Source organism: Artibeus jamaicensis, unplaced genomic scaffold (genome assembly GCF_021234435.1).
Source record: "Artibeus jamaicensis isolate MK-2021 breed Jamaican fruit bat unplaced genomic scaffold, CSHL_Jam_final scaffold_474, whole genome shotgun sequence".
Lineage (NCBI taxonomy): Eukaryota > Metazoa > Chordata > Mammalia > Chiroptera > Phyllostomidae > Artibeus > Artibeus jamaicensis.
Genome location: NW_026522046.1, coordinates 48,169,098 through 48,187,899, shown reverse-complemented (window position 1 = coordinate 48,187,899; position 18,802 = coordinate 48,169,098).

The following is an 18,802-nucleotide window of genomic DNA, read 5'->3' as shown; positions in this document are numbered from 1 at the left end:
GTTTCTTGTTCATTAAATTCCACATTTGAGTGAAGTCCTGTGCTGTTGTTTGTTCTCTGACTGGCTTATCTCACTCAGCACGATGCTCTCCAGGCCCCGCCACACTGTCGCAAAGGGGAAGACTTCCTTCTTTACTGCAGCCGAGTAGCGTGACTCTCAGTCTGTAACTGCCCCTCCGTCTTTTCATCCCCTTGTCTGCTGACAGGCACTCGGGCGCCTTCCAAAGCTTGGCCGCTGTAAGTGACGCTGGTCTTTGGATATAGTGTTCCCAGAAGCAAATCACCAGGTCATAAACCAGTTCCCCTTTCAGTTTTTGGAGGAAACTCCGTGCAGTTTTTCATGGCGGCTGCCCCTGTCTGCATTCCCACCAACAGTGCACCAGGGTTCCCTCTCCTCCACACCCTCCCCAGCACTTGTTGTTTGTTGACTTACTGATGATGCGCGTTCTGACAGGTGGGAGGTGGTATCTCACTGTGGTTTCAGTTTGCTTCTCTGATGATGAGTGATGCTGAGCATCTTTTCATCTGTCTATTAGCATCTGTATGTCCTCTTTGGAGAAGTGTCTATTCAGATCCTTTGCTCACTTTTTAATTGGGTTGTTTGTTTTTTTGTGTTGCGTTCTGTAAGTTCTTTATAAATTTTGGATATAGCCCCTCATCAGAAACATCATCGGCAAATATGTTCTCCCTTTCAGTGGGTTGTCCTTTTATTTCATTTGTGGTCTCCTTGTCTGTGCAAAAACCTTTTCGTTTGATCCGGTCCCATTTGTTTGTTTTTTCTTTGGTCTCCCTTGCCCAAAACAATGCATCAGAAAAAAATATTGCTACAAGAAATGTCTGAGATTTTACTGCTTATGTTTTCTTCTAGGATTTTGATGGTTTCAGCTCTAACAGTTAAGTCTTTAACCCATTTCGAGTTTATTCTTGCATGTGGTGTGAGGAGGTGGTCTAGTTTTATTTTTTTGCGTATCTATCCAATTTTCCCAGCACCGTGTATTGAACAGACTGTCTTTACCCGGTCGTAGGTTCTTGCCTCCTTTGTCGAATGAATAGCAATTGACCCCAAAGACGTGGGTTTCTGTCTGGACTCTCTGTTCTGCTCCGTTGACCCATGTGTCTGTTTTCATGCCAGGCCCACGCTGTTGTGATGACCATGGCCTTGTACTGTAGTTTGACATCAGGCAGCGTGATTCCAGCTTTGTTCTTCTATTCAGCCTTTAAAACGGAAACCCTGTTCCGTGCTGCACCGTGAATGTGCCCTGAGGACATTATGCTGAGTGAAATCGCCAGTCACAAATCTACATATATGTCCTGGGATTCTACTTATATGAAGTATCTAAAAAAGTTAAATCAAAAGAAACAGAAAGAGTGGCAATCTCCAGGACTAAAGAGGGAGGAATGGGGGTTACTGTTCAAGAGACACTGAGTTTCAGTCTTGCAGGAAGAAAAAGTTCGAGGGGTCTGTTGTGCAACAGCAAACATGCAGTTAACGACTGAGCTAAACACTGAAAAATGGTTAAGATGATAAATTGTATGCTATGTGTTCTTTACCATACTTTAAAAAAAATCATTCATTTTTTAAATCTGTAAATGATTGTTTTAGAAAAGAAAAATAGATTTTTTTGCATTTATTTTTTATTCAAAAGATTCAGCAGTTTTACAACTGTGGATGTCCATGTTGGTTGGCCTTCGCTGCTACAGAGCAGACCTTCAAGTTGCTACACGTTTCTCTTGGGAGAGTCTTTATCTCTGTTTCTTTCCGACAGCGAGAGTGAGGACTCCGCTACATTGGTCCCCAGCCTCCTATTAATGGGAAGAGCCTCTGAGTCACATGACGCGGGGCAGGATGCAGGGAGAGCAAGCCAACTCAGCGATTCCGGGATGAAAGGCTAGTGAATGAGAAATGGGTGTCACGATTTTCACAGAAAGTAGACGTCGGGCAGACGCACGTCCACGGCGCCATCCCTGGCTGCCCACACACTGTCTCCTCCTTTCTGCGAGGCCAGCCCGTGCCCTTCCCCGCCCACACGCGAGGCGGTTTGCTCTGGTCGTCCAGCATATGCAAGTCTGTTTCGAAAGCAGGTGCACAGTTAGCTGTCCAGGCTTGTGCTGGCGTTAGCTAATGTCAAGCAGACCCAAGGCTGTGGCCCCGGGGATGCACAGGCCTGCCAAGGTCTCCAGCGGGCAGAAGGGCGGGCGACCTGCGTGCCATCTTTAAACATTTTCCTGGCCCGGTGCCTGAGAGAATTTTATAAGCCCTGTACTCTCTCACACATTTCATTGACCTCTACAATACTTCCTGAAAAGTTTACATAGTTACAAAGGATGTACTTTCCAATAGGTTGTAAGTGCTTACATCTAAAAATAGACGTTCTTTATCACTCTCATAAGCATATCCAGTGGAATCGAAGGTCAAAGCCGCACACCCCACCACCCTGTGCTGCCGTCACCTGCTTTGAAATTACGAACTCTTCTTGAGGCCTGAAATTTGTTCCTTTTTCCCCCTGAATTCATAGTCTTCTTTCCAAAGATGTTTATGTTGGTGTAATGTATTTATTGCTCCCCTTATTGTATATCTTTGCATGCTGCTTTGTTTTTTTATTTTCTATGACCATAGTCTCTAAATATTAAAACACATGAACAACAGCAGCAAAACCTCATAGCCAAGAAACAAGTCCTTCTTATGATCAATTCCTTCTACTGCTCGGAAGTGTAACTAGGTTAACGACACTTCCCTGTGAATGTGTCACTTTGTAACAAGAATGTTATGAGGGGGCAGAAAGGGCTGATCACATGAGCTGGCAGGAGAAGTTCAACATTTTAAAATAGCAACTTTCTTCTGCATTGAACTATCGTGGCAACTCTTAGTAGTATATACATTTGATCAAACCACAGATATTTCACAACTTTGGAGAAATCGTTTTCAGCATAACAAGTAAAATTTCATGAGGAATGCATTCTTTATGGAAATGGGTGACATTTCTTCAATTAGTGTGGGTGTCCACGAGTGACTGTGGCCTCTTACCAGGTTGAGACAGGGTCCACCACCTCGCTGGCCCTGTTTTCTGCATTTTGGGGTGCAGCTTTGAGTTGGAGGAACCCCTGGAAGGAGCAGGGGTGTGTCTCGGCTCCTTGAGCCTTTGGATTCTGAGTCACGGGTCAGAAGCTGCTTGGTGACCTTTCGTCAGATTGCCCCTGTTCAGATGTTGAACTTTAACAGCCACTAAGCTCATAAAGAGAGACACATTGTATAGCTTGTGATGGAAGAACACATCACCCTCTGTGGAGCAGTCTTGTCAATCCTGAGCCGGTCATGCCTTGGATTCATGACCAACTCACAGGAATTCGGGGGAGAAAGGAGCAGCTATGAGATGCTGTGCAGAGGGAACTAGCAAACCCCAGGCTATGCACAAGTGATCGGGCGTCACAAACAAATCAGCCACAAGGAAAAACTGTCCATTTTCAATTTTTTAAGAGATTTTATTTATTTATTCTTGGGGGGAGAGGCAGGGAGAACGAGGAGAGAAACATCACTGTGTGGTTGCCTCTTGCACACCCCCTACTGGAGACCTGACCTGAAACCCAGGCATGTGCCCTGACTGGGAATTGAACTGGTGACCCTTTGGTTTGAAGGCCAGCTTCTCAGTCCACTGAGCCACACCAGCCGGGGTCTATTTTCAATTTTGATTTAAACAGACAAACTTCAGAGAAAGAGAGAGGGAAGTTTATGACATTCAGAGACAATAAAAAATTGTAGCACCAACCACATTTTACGGTATGAGTTACTCATGTATTTTAGGTGATGATGTCCTGGTTCCTGGTATTCTGATGACACCGCATGGAAACGTTTATGGAGGATGTAATAGGGTATCTGGGGTTTAACTCTGAGCAGCGCTGGAGGAGTGGCAGTGAGGTGCCACACCCTTGCTGCCACTCGCCCACCAGGAGTGACAGGGGACTCCCTCACTGGCCGAAGCGTTGTCAGGAGCCACCCTGGCATTGCCAGTGTCTTCAGGGGTTGCCTCACTGAGGAGCTGCCTCACACCAGGGACCCTAGCCGGGGACCGCCCCCTCCAGGGGCTTGTCCACGCAGGGGCTGCCCGGCACGGGACAGGCCACGGGGCCCTCGCTGCGACAGGCCGGACCCTTCCCCTGAACTCCCGCAGGCTGGCCTGCACCTCAGAGCCTGCTTCCTGGGAACCCGTGTCGCAGCCGGGGAAACAAGGTCAGACACGAGTGGACCGTGCTTGAGGCTGGGTGTGGCGGGCAGTGTCCGAAGATGGGCCCCGCGCTCTCCACACCTGGTCTAGGTGCCCCGTGGGGTCCCCCTGTCTGCGAACGGGACCGGCTTTCCTCCCGTGATGAGGTTACGTTCCCAGCACACTTGACCCCAAGACAGGACGACGCTCCTGCGAGGCCGGAGCTTTCCGAGCAGAGCGTTTGCCCAGCTCGTCAAAGGAGAGGGTGTCGGGAGGGACTCCGCGTGCCCACCAGCCCGAAGACGGAGGGAGACGGGGGCACGGCCCTCGGGGCAGGGGGCACGCAGCTCAGAGCCAGGGCTGTGGCCTGCAGCTTCCGGAAACTGAATTCTGCCGACAGCAAGAACAAGCTCGGAGGAGGGTTATTTTTTCCTCCCAGAGTCTCCAGACAAGAACTGGTCCGGTCACGCCTGGATTTCAGCTTCAAGACGCGCTGAGCAGAGGGCCGAGCCGGCCTCCGCGGGCAGTCCACACACCGTAGGCTGAGACATGGGGACGGGTCATCCCAGATGACCAGTGACTTACAGGGTTCGCGTGTCCATTCCCCAAGCGGGAAGCAACCGTTTGACTTCATTAAAATTGTAACCATATGGAAAATGGCAGCTAAGCCTTTGGGGGGGGGTGGGTAGAGAGCACTGGATAAAGTGTGGCACTTCTTCCACGGTTGTCTTTCTGTAACTGTAAACTGGGACAGCACCGGGGCCCCCGGCTGGCCCTGCACCAGCCGCCACCCATATAACTTCCTGTAACTTTCGTCTCGATGACGATAACAATCAAGAAGAAATATGTGCGCTGGAGCCCAGTTCTTCTTACTTCGGCTGATCTTTGTCATTTCAGGGAAAGGAAGTTGAAAAAATTAAGGCCAAAACATTTGTTCGCCTGGCGAACCCCGCCCGTACTTTAGGCCCCACTCCTCGCCACGGAGGCCGAGGACCGTCGCAAACCTGGGCCGCCTGCCGCTCTTGTGCCCTCCCTTCAGCGCTGAGCCACCGTTATGGAGAAGTGTGCGTTTCTCCGGTTCTCTCGGGGCCTGTCTGCCCACTTCCCCAAATGTGCACCGTCCTGTGGAAAGTGCAGAAACCCCCCTTGACTAAGCAGCAGCGTCTGCTTCTGCTTCCTCTCCTGCAGGGAAGCTGGTCTTCTGGGGGTGGGGGTGGGGGGAGGGGGGACTTAACACTGCCACCAGAACAAGGGGGGGGGACTTAACACTGCCACCAGAACAAATGAGTGACCGCACGCACCCTCCGGACCTTGGGGACAGGCCACTCGGAATGGGCGTCAGGCCTTCCTTCTGAGGTGGCACAACGGTCAGACTGGCAATTAGGCCCCAAACCCTGTGTCCGAGAGACGGGGCGTCGAGGTCCAGAACCGGCTTCCCGGCCCAGCTCTGTGGCTGCTGGCCATGTGAGCTGGGCCAGCGGCCCCTGTCCATCTAAAGGTCCAGCACTGGGGGGGCATCAGGTATCACCAGTGACACCGCTGCGTGACATGACGCGGCAGGGCGGTAAATGGGAAGTTGGCGTGTTCACACCGTGGCACAGGGGCGCTGCTGGGATGAGCGGTTTCTACCACAGTTCACGGTTTCCGGATTATCTCGAAGAGTCTACAGTCGTGTGCTCCAGACACATCACCTTTTCCTAATGAGTCTCCCGTTATAATGTGAGAGTGGCTGACGCTGATCAGGGGTCAAATCAACCATCCCCACCCTCAGATGATGTCCCCACCCTCCGATGTCCCCATCACAGCGCTCGGCCGCTGCTTCCTTCCAGGCCTGAGACCTCAAGCCACACTTGACTCCCCCGCTCCCCCGGCCCCATCTCACTTCCCATCTGCCAGGAAGCCCTGTCAGCACCGCCACCAAAACACGCCGAACCCGACTGCTTCTGCCACCCCCACAGCTGCCACCGGCTCTGGGCCGAGCCAGTGCGCGAGGCTCCCACGCTCAGGTTTGTACCCGAACGTGACATCGTCGGGGAGGACTGCTGTGCACACTCTCTCTTAAATTCCACCCCCCATACACGCACATTTTTACCCTTTCCCTGATTTATTTTTCTCTCTAGGAAAAAAAAAGTTTTCACTTAAGTAGCTTGTATATTTTATGTCTCCCCCCCCCCAAGCCCCACCTTAGAATGTACGTTCCACACGGGCAGGCATTTTTATTTTTTTCTTTTACTCTCTCTGAGTTCTACCCCAGTGCCCAGGAAGTGTCTGGCACACAGTAGGTGCTCAGGTAACAATTAATGGTGAAATGAATGCATGAATACACAAACGGAACATTTATTCACCGGGTCACAAAGGGGCGAGAAAAGCGGAAAGCACCGGGCCCTGTCTGCTGACTGGGCAGGCCCTCCTGGGAGTCCCGTGGGGGAGGGGACGCGGAGCCCTCCCCGGAGGCAGGTCTCCATCCACCACCTGCCTCTGAAAGCGGGCGCCCGCAGGTGGCCGCCCACACGGGCATGAAGCTCCTGCTTGTAAACCACCCGAGGCTTTTGCTGTATCAGCCCAAACTGGCCAAGACACTGGGTGAAACGGTTTTCTTTTCTTTTTTTTTTTTTCGAAAATAAAAATAAAATAAAAAGTTAAAGGAGGCCAGCCAGTAGATTAGCTTTTCCAGCTGTTATGGGCTGAACTGTGTCTCTTCCCTCCCCCCTAAGCACGTGGGTGTTGGAGGCCTGAGCCCCGAACCTCAGGCCACGATGGCATTTGGAGATGGAGGCTGTACGGGGTGGGTGAGGTGAGATGGCCATCGGGTGGGCCCTGACCTGCAGTGACTGGTGTCCTGGCGAGCAGAGGAGATTAGCAGACATCTAAAACCTACCTTCGCAGAAACATCTAGAATAGTCTCTGATCGGGTATCTGGGCACACGGGCCTAGCCAAGCAGGTACCTAAAATTAACCATCACATGGTGCCCAGTAAGGATTGAGTAGTTGATTGATTCATGAAAATAAGAGCTCAAGTGGCTTGATTTAAGCTATTGTCCCTAAGAGAAAAAAATACGCTGCTGTAAAAATACTTTCAGATTTCCGCATGGTTTTTTAAACAGACCCGTGCATTCTATACTCACACTCTCCGGAGGGTGTCTAAGAGTTAGGAGAGCCCTGGCTGGTGTGGCTCAGCGGATTGAGCCCAGGCTGCAAACCAAAGGGTTGCAGGTTCGATTCCCAGTCAGGGCACATGCCTGGGTTGTGGGCCAGGTCTCCAGTGGGGGCCACTCGAGAGGCAACCACGCGATGATGTTTCTCTCTCTTTTTCCCTCCTTTCCCTGTTCTAAAAATAAATTAAATGAATTTAAAAAAAACAGAGTTGGAAGCAAAGGGGCAAACATTCCGGATGGTGGTCCTGGGTGCCCAGCTCTACACCGTTACTGTGAATTGTTGAATCGTTCACTGAAGATGCGGAGTTTGTGGAATATACATCACACCTCGATAAAGCTATTCTAAAAATAACTGGGCAACAAATGACCCGTTAATCGTGTCCAAACATTTCTAGTTCATGGCAAACACCCAAAGGAGAAGGAGCCTCAGACCGGAGAGCAAACCAGACTGGGCCACGTTTCGGTGTGGGCGGGGCACCCGGAAACGGCGCCGCGGTCAGGGCGCGGCGGGCACGGACGGTCACCTTTGACAGTCACTCAGCCGTGACTGGTGTGAATCTGTAACCACTTTCCATGCAATTATGTCGTGTTAGCACATAAATTACTTTGCTCGTTTTCAATGAATTAATAAGTATTTCAAACCTTTTTCTCAGTCTTACTTTCTAACATGGTAGATATACACGTCAAGCCTTTGTAAGTCATCTGGGGTTCCCAGTAGATCTTCAGAGAGAAAGGGGTTCAGGTTCGAGAAGCGCTGTCCTGGAGAAAGAATTCCAGGCTGCACACCCAGCGTGGCCGCTCTGTACGCCTGTTCCCGATAACGACGCCTCCTTTTTACTTCTCGTCTCAGTTTCTTAGCCAGAACTTCTGGACCCACGTTCGACCATTGCCATGAGGTAGTGGGGGGCTAGCTCAGCTCCTGGGCTGAAGCGGCAGCCCCTCGCTGTCCCGCAGCCCGGTCAGGTGTCCCCGGCCGCTCCGGGCCCCGGCCCAGGAAACGCCGACAGGTGCTCCATAAGCCGCCGTTGGGATGCACCTGTAAATGTGGTCAGCGGACGATCAAACCACCTGTGAAGTCAGTGAGGGAGAACTTTCTTTGTAGAATTCCGGCCGATAAAGGCAAAAGTAACGTAAGAATCGTAAAGTCAGCATCTTGCCACTCCCTGTGGAATAACTGCTTCAGGAAAGGCTCACTGATGGAGGTTAGAGTGTGTGGTGGGAAGTTGGAGGAGGGACGTGTGCCGGGGACCGCCTGCTGCCCCACGGACTGACTTCTGGGGACACGCGGTCTTTAAGGTGGACACAGTGGCCTCCACTGCATGGCCCTTGACGCGGCGCCCCGGCTACCCGGGAGTAGCGCTGTGATGTGGGATTAGGACCTATTCCTTCCAAAATGCTGAACTTGAACCTACATGAGCCTTTAGCCCAGAGGCGGACAAGTCTCGTGGGGGCACAAAGTTGCTACAGGGTCCGGGCCGTCTTTGAGAAAAAGAATGCAAAACATTCGCCCACGTGAATACTTGCATAGAAGGAAATAAAAATACAAGTTACAAATCTCAAGAAGGGGTCAGACGTCAAGGACATACATCCCAAAGTCCAGAAGACAGTGTAATTAATACTTGTTTTAACTGGTTGCCTGATGCCTCTCTGGGACCCTTGTCCCTCCACTTCTGCTGCCAGCTGTTTTGCCCAAAGTGTGACATCATTTCTGCAGAAGACACATCCTCTACAGTCAGGGCCCCCAGCGCCCACCCAACTGACCCAGAGGCTCGGGGGACAAGCCTGGGTGCTGCTGGTGTCCACACAGGCCCAGGAGCTTCGGAAGTGCAGCCAGGGCTGGGAGCAGCTGGGCCGGGCCATGACTTTGGCCGTGATGCACAGCAGGATGGCAGACAGGGCCTGGCAACAGACAGGAAGCGAAAACTCAGGCAACAAGCAGCTCTGTGACTCAGAAAACCCACATTCGAGACGAAGGGATGAAGGGTCCAGGGAGCACGCAGGCTGCACACCGCGCCGGCCGCCTGCCCGGATCCCGGTCTGCCCCCTGCGGCAGGGACCGCAGGAACGGTGGTCCCAAGGCAAACAGAAAGCCCCCTGGGTGGTAGCCCTGGTGGCACGCTGGGGGGACGTGGTGACTACAGAATGGTGGCCTGTGCCCAGGGGGTGGTCGGGCCCCAAGGCCCTGCCCTGTGTCCCCACGGACTGGCCGGCTCTGGCCGTCTCACGGCAGGAGAGGCCCACGCGGTGTGACTGCGACGGGTTCCTTCCGTGGAATGCAGTGTCTTCGAGGCTCAGGACCGGGCTGCCAGCCCTTCGTTTCTCACGGCCGGTCATCTCCGCCGCACGTCAGCCCCGCGCGTTGTCCCTCCATCCCTAAGTCAGCGGGCACTGGGCTGTCAGCGCTGTGGGGCTGTCATGACTGGGCCAGAGCTGCCACTTCCTGACAAGGCCCCCGCGGTGTGCAGGTGGCAGGTTCCCACAGGCTGGCCCAGGCTGATGTTCCCCCGAAGTGACTTCAGCTCTGGGTCCACAGTTGGTCCCCACCCCCAGACACCCGGCCCGTGGGGTGAGTCAGGGCCCGATTCTCTTCTCCATCAGCCTCCACTGGGCTCTCCCCGCCCCCCGTTTATCCAGATGCACCCCAATAACACCAAACTTCAAGAGGAAAGAGTCCTGGTCACTCTTTCTTGCAGTGTCCTCGCACCCCCATAAGTCTGTCAGTCTGTGGGCCTCTCCCAGACCGAGGCACGTCCTAATGTCACAAACCAATGGCACTGAAGCTGAGGCCCCGGTCCCGTGCGCAGTGTCCTGCTGAGCTCGAAGCACCGCCACCAGCAGGACATGGAGAGCTGCCTGGCCGAGACGTCACTGCAGGGCCCATCGTGGCATCAGCCTTCCCACTCGGCGAATATCTGAAAGCAAATTCCGCTTCCTCCCTGCAGGCGGGGATGCCGCAGCCCATGGTCCAGGGCTCGTCCTGCGATCCGGCCTCCTCCCGGGCCCTCGAGACCTGGTTCCACAGCCCTGACTGTGGCCGTAGGACTTCCAGGGGAGACTGGTCCCGGCCTCTCCAGCAGCATCCTTGACCTCTGCCTGCCTATGTGACCAGAGCACAGAAGTCCTCAGTCCAAGGAGACCCTGCAGTCCCTGACCATCTGAAACCCCAGGTCACGTGGCGTGCTGGGGCCTGGCGTTGGCTAAACCCAAGATGCGATGAGGCTGGAGGAATTGAATTTTTAAAAAAAAGAATTGGAAGAAAAGGGGCAAACATTCCGGATGGTGGTCCTGGGTGCCCAGCTCTACACCACTAGAAGCTGCGCTCGGTCTGCACACCCGACACAGAGCCCCGTGGATCTGCTGCCTCCTCAGCTATCCCCCCGCCCCCACCTTTAAACAGGCTCAGGTCTTCCTCAACTTGAACAAGCAGACATAGCTTCCTTGGGCCCCACCACTTCCTCAGCTCCCCACCAGGCCTTCCACCACACTTGGCTCCCTCCCTCCCACGCATTGCCCCAGCAAACCCCTGGGTGGGGGGAGCCCGCAGCTCACTCACGTCACTGCTGCCCCTGCCACTGCACCCGGGCTTGGGCACAGCCGCTCCCATCCTTTTCGGGCCATGGCTGACTCTTTTAACCAGCCCCCGGCTTCCGAGAGCTGCCCCTGCCTCCCTGGGCCCTGCCTCCCCTGTGCGCGTCTGGTTTGGCTGCACAGCCCTGGAGCAGGGCCTGCAGGGCCCCGTCTCGTTCTTTGGAGGCTCACACGCCTCATCAGCTCGCAACACAGATTTGCACAGGTAAAGTCTCGGGAGCTGTCTGTGCACATTTGATTCCAGAACTCCGCGGGGCCCACCCACCCCACCCACCCCACCCTGCACATCAGCGACGTGACCCATCGCTCTTTCCCGAGGCCTCAGAGTGCCCCCAGGACACAGTGTCCCGGGTCTGCACACTCGGCCCCCCGAGGGGGTGCGCGTGGGAGCAGGAGAGGCAGCCCCCCACCCCGGGAGCATCTGCTAGGCCGTGTGGCCCGGTCCTGGGTGGACTCGGAGGCTTCGAGGAATCGTTTCCTGAGCGTCTTGCTCTTCTCAGTGTTTACTGTTACTTTCACACTCAGCAAGTAACCTTTGATACTGTGTGGTTATAACATAATAACCACATGTCACTTTGTCTCGTCTGTCAACGGTGAAAACTCGAAGGGCTCTCACCACCGGTAAGTGTGTCTTGTCACCTCAACCACAGAGAGAGCAGAAAGCGCCGTGCGAACCCTCGGCTATTCCCATACTGCCGGTCGGGTACAAATCACAGGCGGACCCGGCCGGCTGTGTGTCCTCGGCCAGGGCCTCAGTCCACCGCTTTGAATGGACTCAAGGCCACCTGAGCTGCCCTGGCAGCAGGTTCCACGCCCGTTGGCCCTCTGAGAGGCCTGGACAGTTGCAGGTGGAGCCCTGGTCTGATCTGATTTATATATCAAAAGTGATTCGCAGCGTGTGGGTGTGGTGCTTAGCTTTTTAACAGCTGGGCTTCTGCCGCTGCTGGAAGGTTGAGCCCAGTCAGGAAGTTCGGGTCAGGGTTCGGGAGTAGTGGGACGCAGCTGGCTTTCCCTGGGCGCCACCCGTGCTGAGCTGGCGTGTCGGTTCAGGTGATCGGCATTATCGCATCACCTGCAGCTGTTGCTGGACGTCTGTCCTGGGAGGAGCCTTTTCCAGCAGAATGTGTACCCAGAAAAAAAGTTGCTTGTGGAGAGGAGGGAATTCAAAGAAGAAACCTGCTTCCCAATTACCCTCTCTCTCTGGCTGTGGGCTAATAGAAACTGTGTTGGTCTTTGTCCCTGGGTCCTGGCATAGGGATCCCAAAACCCTTGTTGTGCCCTGGGTGACGGGAGTGTCTTCTGTCCAAATGAGGTGACTCTGGGTCAGCTCCTTGGTGGGTCCAGGATGAAACTGGTCACTATAAAGTCCAAGTCTTGATTAGAAGCTCAGAATTTTCAACCTCCCCACCCCCGGCTCTTTTGAGAAGGGAGAAGGCCTGGAAGTTTCTGATGAATCATACTTGCAGAAGGAAGCCTCCGTAATGCCCGGCAGGATGGGGCCGGGGGAGCTTCCAAGCTGGCGAAGGCACCCCCATAGCAGGAAGGTGACGAGCCGGACTCCGGAGACAGAAGTACCTGTGCTCGGGCCTCCCAGACCTCGCCGCGAGTCTTGCTGCACCCGCCGGCTCACCTGTCACCCTCCCCATGTTCTTCAGTCAACTGGCCAACCTAAGCCAGCATTGCCCTCAGTTCTGTGAGCGGCTCCAGAAAATCCGTGGGACCTGGGGAGGGGATGGTAGGAACCTCTGACTGCAGCCAAGTCAGCCAGAGTTGTGAGTAACCTGGGCACCTCCTGTTTGCAACTGGCCTCTGGAGCGGGGGGCAGCCTCGTGGGACTGAGCCCTTCACCTGTGGGGCCTGACTCTGTCCCCAGGTAGATGAGGACACCCAGCTGGGGTGACAGAGAATTGCTGAGTTGAGGGAAACCCCCACACTGGTGACCAGAAGCGTCTGAAATGATGTGGACATACTTGTGGGGACAGACAAGCCCAGAAGGACAGAGCGTGTCTCTCTGACGCACCCACCAGGAAGCCCCATGGCTGGTCCGCACCCCGAGCCCAAGCCCGGCCCCTCCAGCGCCTTTTTGCCGTCAGGAACTCAGAGCCCTGTTCACAGATGAACTTTTACAGATTCACAAGGAAGACAAAATCCTTCCCACGCCCGCCTGCCGGCAAACGGCCCCACCGGGTGCGGCCTGTGGGGTTTGAGACACGAGGGTCGCTGGCGTGGGGCCGCCTGGGGCCGCCGGGCTGCGGAGGTTCGCGTGCCGGGCAAGGGGGCAGTGCAAGACTGAAGGCGCATGAGCGCTCAAGGCGGAGGTGCCGTGGAGGGCTGCCCGTCTGTCTGGTGTCAGACAGTGGGGGGCTGAACAGGCCCCCAAAGATGTCCGTGTCCTAGGCCCCAAAAGCTGGGAATATGTCACCATGCGAGGCCAAGGGGACTTTGTGGCAGAGACTAGTTAAGGACCTTGCGATGGCGAGAGTCCCTGCATTGTCTGGGTGGGCCCAGTGGAAGCGTCAGGGTCCCTGCGTGGGAGGGGGGACCGGAGTGTCGGAAGAGGAGCCGCGCCCATCGACAGGTGAGTGAGTGAGGAAGACCTGAGGCTCAGGTGCCACCGACTGTCACGCAGCCGCGGGAGAAGGAAATCCCCCCATTTGCAACAGCGTGGATGGACCTCCATGGTATTACGCTCAGGGAAATGAGTCTTCTTAAACACACACACACACACACACACGCACACACACAACAAACTCATAAATACAGAGAGCAGACCGGTGGCTGCCAGAGCCGGGGGGTGCAAAATGGTGCAAAGAGGTAAACAGGTAGGAACTCCAGATTATAAGATAAAGAAATCCTGAAGCGCCTGGCATACCGTGGCGACGATAGTTGATAACGCTGTTGTATACTTGGAAGTTGCTGAGAAAGGTAATCTTAAAAGTTCTCATCACACCCTGACCAGGGCAGCTCAGTTGGTTCAGCATCACCCACAACACACAAACGCACCAGTTCGCCTCCCGGTCAGGGCACAGGCCTGGGTTGCAGGTTCAGTACCCGGTGAGGGGGATGAAGGAGAGGCAACGGATGGACGTTTCTCTCTCACATGATGTTTCCCTCCCTCTCTTTGCCCCTCCCTTTCCCCTCTCCCTAAAACATAAATAAATAAAATCTTTTTTAAAAAAAGTTCTCATCACAAGAAAACACGTTGAGATGGGCGTTAACTAGACTTAATGTAGAGACCATTGGTAATACATGCCTATATTGAATCACTATGTTGTACGCCCAGAGTTACCATCGGTCAATTACACCTCAATTAAAAAACAAAAAAAGAGTGAAGGAGACGCGCGGGTGGGCGCAGGGGGCGGGGCATGGAGAGCGAAGCCCGGACCTGCCCCAGGTAAGGCAGCACCACTTCTGGGAACCGGAGCCTCCGGGAAACAGGCCCGCCCGCTCAGTGCGGCCTTCGACGGGACGGAGCGCGTTTCCGGCCCTGCAGTCGGCGGTGCTGCGTCACAGGAGCCGGAGAAAACCCCCAGGGCCCCGGGAACAGGGGCCCAGGCAGCCTCCAGGGGACGTGCTGCCTGGGGCGGGGACGGCCCCAGCCTGGGTCCCCGCACTTCGGGGAGCCCCTGGGGAGCCGATAAAGGCCCCAGAAGGGTCTCGTCAGCCCACGGAGCCCACAGAAGGCCTCCCGGGCCTTGTGCCCCTCGGTGGGTAAGCGGCTCTGCCGCCCGAGACGCTCACTGGGGACCTCGGAGTGGCCATGAAGCCAGCAAGTGGCCCCCCGACCTGGCTCACGCGGGTCTTGCGTGTGGCCACGCAGACGCCGACTCTCGGGAAGGTCACTCCCGCCGCTTCCCAAACAGCCTCTGAATCGAGAGGCGCGTCCCCGCCGTGGAAGCGGCGCACCTTTCTCCTTCCGGGCCCCGGCCGCCGCTCTACGGAATGTTTCACCCCCTGGCGTCACCAGAGAGCAAGACCCCTGGTCTCATTCTGCTCGGCCACCACAGCGACATGCCACGCGCGCGGCGGCCTCAGCTGCAGACACTGATCTCGCGCAGCACGGGTTGGAAGTCCGAGGTCAGGGCGCGTGAGGCCTGTTCAGTGACAGGACCCTCCTCCCCTCGCGGGGCGCCCCCTCCTGACCTCGTGAGACCCCCATCGCTCCCCAAAGGCCCCGCCTCCCAATGCCGTGGCAGCGGGGGCTGGGGCTTCACCACGTGAATTTGGGGGAACAGGTTCAGGCCAGGACAGCCCTCCAAAACACAGACAAGCGCGCGTGCTCACAGAAGCGAGCCCGTTCTCTCTAGAAACGAATCTGCAGTGCGCGTTTCACAAGCAGCTCCAGTGCGCATTTTCCAAACACAGGCAGTAACCGCGTGACACTCCAGCCGATGGAGCAACACCCACCAGGGCTCTTCTCCTTTCAAAGGGGTTAAAAGGACCAGTGAAACCCGCCCCCCCCCCACACACCCCTATTCTCTCTCCCCCCTGCCAAATTTCAGTATGTCATCCATCCCTGTCTTCCCAGGGCATGAAACGCAGAAGGGAGTATTTCCTGGTACTCTTGCAAGGGTCCCACACGGGTGCGAGGAGAAAAGAACATGTAAATTTGGGGCGAGGCTTTAGGGGGGCCCTTCAGGGGAAGCAGAAGCGCAAGGCTGGCAGGAAGATGACAGCAGAGGGCCTGAGGGTGGGGAGGAGACAGGACACAGTCCCCCTGGGACCTGCAGTGAATCAGGCCTTTGCCTAAGTGCTGGCCCTCTGACCTTGCAGCTGGCATTCCTTGGAAGAGAGGACACCAAGGAAGGAATCGAGGTCCACTTAGCACTGCTGGGGGGCCTGCTTTGGGTGCCGAGCTCTTGCTGCTTTTGTTTGAATCTTGGTGGACACTCACCCCCTACACTTGGAGGTGTGGATGGGTCTCAACAGAGAAAAAGAATATGGCTGCACCTTGACTTTACCTTCCGAATCATGTACAAATGCATGCCTCCCGGCCCTGCCGACCGCACGGCCTAGGAAAGGCAGTCCTGGCTTAGTGAGATCGACCCAACACAAAGGCACCCCGGAGGCAAGTACTTAATTCTCTGAGGCTCAGTCTCCTCATCTGAGAAATGGGAGCCATGACTCCCCTGCCAAATGTAGGACTGAGAGAAAACACACCCAGACCCGGTGTTGTTTTCTCCCTGCCCCCCTTGCCCCCCAAGGGAGAGGAGGGGAGCACTCTAGACTCTGAGCAGAAAGACAATATTCAGAGACGATCAACCGGGTGGAAGGTGGCAAATTAATGGGAAGGGATGGGGCGCCTCGGGTTTCGTAAGGCCGAAGTTTATACATTCAATATTATGTGAGAGCCCTTTTTGGAAAAGCAATACACAACTGAGAAGATAAAATGAGATACCAAAGTGTTTATTTAGAATGAGAAAATAAATCACAAGCTACCAAGTTTTTAAAGCAGCTAAACACCACTACCATTGCAAAAATATATATCAGCTCATTTCTAATATTCTTTTACACTACATTTTTTACTGTACTCTGCCTCTCTATTTGACAACCTTTTGTCATCTGCTCTTTAGAAAGTGAATCCAGTCTTTCCTTTAGAATCACTGACTGAAACATTTATTATGGTGGAATTCGAAGGTTTTATTAACACAGATACAATGGGCACTCAATGTCTATTCCTTCCCTGCGCTGCACAGCCTGGCATGGGGACTGGTGCCCCGGCAGCCGCAGGGCTGCTGTGTGCCCAGTGCTCTGCGGTCCCCCGAGGAGACACCGCGGGCAGCCAGCACAGTAGGGCTGGCTGCGCATCAGCCGCTCTTGGAGCCCAGGAACTTCCGGAGGCCCCTGGGCAGCATGGGCTTTTTCTCGCTCCTCCCCGACCTGTGCTGGGCACCGAGATCCAGCCCTTGAATCTGCTGCACACGGGTTGTCCGTGCGTCTGGGTGTCTGCCGGTTCCGCTTCATTCTGATCTGTCGGTCTGATCGTGGTCCTCTTTGCCACGATCTTGGGTTTCACACAGGGTCTGAGGGTGGCCATGATGCTGAGTAAGGCCACCTCCATGGTGGCCACCTCCGTAGGCAATGCTGAGGAAGAGCCGTTTCTTATTATTGATCGTGTAGACGTTTCTTTAAACTTTGCCACTTCTCGTTATTTAATGTCGAGACATTTCTGGAGGAAGTGGCACGGCCACATCAACCCCGCCTGAGCGAGCACAGCGAAGGAGAAGTCTGGAGGGAGGAGACCGGGGGCCAAACAACTGGGGAAAACCTCTGACCCTGCAGATTTTCACAAAAGCATATGACCCCGTGGGCCCAGTGCCAGCAGGCACCCCTCCCCCACCGTGGCCACGGGAGAGGTTGTGCAAGGGAGGGCCCTGGGGTTTCAGCTTCCAGTGGTTCCGCCTCCAAAGAGGAGAAGCTGCAGACAGGGCCTCATCTAAGGGTGATGCACGAGCAGCGTTAGGTGGGTGCCATGCGGGGGATGGAACCGGACGCCCACTGTGCACCGATGGTCAGGGCTCCCCATGGAGTGGGGAAGTGGAGGCCAGACAGCCTTTCTGAGAAACACTGATGGGGTGACCTGTCCCCATTGGGCGGGGCCCTGCAGCCCTCCAAGTCACCTGTCGTGACTTCAAACGCCTTACGACCTGAGGAGCAGGAAAGTGGACATGCTGACCACCAAGGGCTTTCCATGGCCAGCTGCTGCAGGATTGGGGACAGTTACTTGCTTTGGGGACATTGTATCTTTGAGGTGACAGCAAGCTGCCCATCCAAGTAGGAGGTGGGTGTGCTCCCTCAGCACGTGCTGTCTCTCAGGGGGAGAAACAAGTAGCCCATGTGGGCAGGGGAGGCTGTACCACGCTCCTCAAAGACCACTGGCTTGTCACTGCCCCTGAAACTGTGACACAGGGACAAGCCCTCCCTGGCCTGGGCAAGGATAGGCGCACGTTTGTCCTTTTCTTCAACAAGACATGTTTGCTTCCTCAGTATAAAACATGTCCATGGGGGAGAAAAAGAGAACGCTTAACCTTCACCACCGGGCTGCCCACTTTATGTCGTGTTCCCTGCGCCCATTTCCCACGCATCATTTTTCCCGGATTCTGGCTTAGACCTGCCTTTCTCATTTGCCACGCAAAGGTGTCTCTCTGTCTTAAACAGCTCACTCGAAGCATCATGCAAACAACCGCCAGATGGGCTCCTCACACGTCTTCACGACGGTGGCCAGCTCCCAGAGTTCGGCAGCGGGAATTAGAGGCAGGAAGTCCCAAAGCAAAGCTCTGTGTTGCCAAACACGCAGTGGCCAGCTAGCCCGGCTGCGGGCCGGGGACCCCACTCTCTACTGCTGGCCTCCCCTCCCCCCATTCCCTTCTCCGCCAACTTCCTTCGGGGCCGAGCAGGTTCGGGCGCGTCTCCGGGAACCGCCGACTCGGATCCCTCCGGGCGGCGTCCAGGGAGCGACCGCGCAGGCTCGAGCTCGGAGGGTGGGCCGCACTTCCTCGTGCGCCCGGGTGGGGCGGGCCCGAGGCTGCGGCGCCGCGCAAGGCGCCCCCAGGAGGTCGCACGCCTGCCTCACCCAGGCCTTTCCAACTGTATAAACACCTGGTTCCTACGTACTTCGGAGTCTGTTAAAAAGCAAACACTCAAACTGCACGCAGGCGTCCTCGCGGCGCGAGCGAGGGACGCAGCGGCGGGGGGTCCGGGCCCCGCCCCCCCAGGCCTCGGGTTTCGCAGGGTCTCTCCCGGCGGGTGGCCAGTGCCCGCAGGGGCCGCCCCGCGCTCCCGGAAGCCGGCTCGGCGCCGCGAGGACCCAGCCGGGGCCGCGCCCGGAGCCCTGGGCGGGCAGCAGGAGCCCGATTCGCAA